Here is a 1908-nt window from a genome sequence, read left to right on the forward strand (position 1 = left end):
ATACTTTGCCAACGCTTTCTCCCTGGATCTATTTATTGCGGTCGCGTTTCCTTTATTGCTTTATACATTTTACTTCCTTGTATGATTTCATGAGCTGCTGCAGTGCTGCTGTTCAGCCACAGAAGAAGAACGCCGCTCTGGTTTTGGGCTCCATGATTGGTCAAGTTCAAGGATTCTGCTATCGACTTTCATGGTCTTTTATAGAAATACGTGAAGCCTGGCTTCATTATCCTGGCTCGACACAGCCTGGCTTGACAAGGTCTAGCTCGACAAAGTCGCTCCTTTTCAGCCTGGCTTGGCGTTCATGGAACCGAATAAACCAGGCTATACGGACCCGACTTTGTCACGCCTGGATTTGACTTAAGGCCAGCCTTATTTAATTCACCTTTCGAGGAATAGGGCCCAGTACACAATTATAAAATCCCAGGTCGATCTAAAAACGAATCCACTGTATTCACCAACTCACCAGGTTATTTGAGCATTAAATCGTTTGTTTTACCATGTTAGAAACTGCCCTACAGAGCCCTTTAAACCCTTTTAAATAGACGATGCTAACGCGCTAAATTTCGTTAGCATGGTCCTCCCTTGATCAAAGCTGACCAAAAAAAATCAGGCAGTTTCAACACACAATGTTACATGTGTTTAGTGGCATTTATGTGGAAAATAAAAGGCACTTTTAACCTGTATGCTGCTGCTGCTGCTGCTAGTGCTGTGACCACTGCAGCATAATAGCCTACGCTGTCACAGTCAGTGAGACAGATACAAATCCAGGTCTTAATGTCATCAAAAACATATACAACATAAAATCGAAATGTTATTGGGGTCTAACCGGCACCAAGAGACCATCATTATTTTATTGCCGTGCCTATAATTAATTTAGTGGCATATTAGAGTAGCATAGAGTTTCAGCCTCCATGTAAACAACAATGGCTGCCGTTGAGGAGCTCTTCATTGGCTGGGGAAAGGGGTGAGGGTCGGGTAAATGAGCCGAGGGGAAGATTTTCATTGGCTAGAAATAGGAAAGGGAAACGAGGGGGAAGATTTAATTGGCTAGAAATGCGCAAGGAAAATGAAGGGGAATTTTTTTGTTGTCTGGAAAAATAATGAAATTGAATTCCTGTCTATGGCCATGGGTTGAGGTGTCCATGAGTAATGTTCTTAAACCTGGATTGATAGCCACAATCCCTCAGCACTTTGCTCAGCTGTTGAGAATGCCTCAATGTATTCTGTTTCTATTGTGCTATTGTTGCATATCGCTTTTTGCCTATCATACCTCGGACCCGTTTATCGCTGCTTGCAGCTATATTTATTATTATTATCATCATCATCATCATCATCATCATCATCATCATCATGTTGAGACCTGGTTCTGACTGCTGGAGTTGTGCTTTGTTGCAGTAAAGGTAGAATGAATTAAAATATAAAACGGCTCACTGATCCTGCATGGCCCTCAGGGTGAGAATGCAACGGCCGTAATGGATCTAAATGCCAACTCTTACCTCTGAACGCCTCTCAACATGAGAACATTTAGTATCCACACTTTGGGCATGTGCAGGCAAAAAAGTTACATATTTTAAATTAGATAATCAAATCAAATGTAAAAGAATTTTCACTTCCAACTCATTCACTGTCCAAATGCCCACACTGCCAAGGTCGGGCTTATGACGACTTAGTTTTTTGGTGGTGGTATGGGGGGGGGCGCCTGTGAATGATCCAAGCACCCACCGAAGAAGAATACACCCAGAAATCACGTGATCACAACGACAAAAATCTAGTCAATTTTTCTCTGCTTTCTGTTGTTTTTCTGCTGTTTTTCAAAAAACAAGCCACATTCAAACGGCCATAGCTCTGGAATGGAAGATCGCGGCCGGCCAATGTTTTCCGATTCTGCGTGTAATGAGCCGATCT

This window comes from Gymnoscopelus braueri (genome assembly GCF_963280865.1).
Source record: "Gymnoscopelus braueri genome assembly, chromosome: 7".
In the NCBI taxonomy this organism is placed as follows: domain Eukaryota; kingdom Metazoa; phylum Chordata; class Actinopteri; order Myctophiformes; family Myctophidae; genus Gymnoscopelus; species Gymnoscopelus braueri.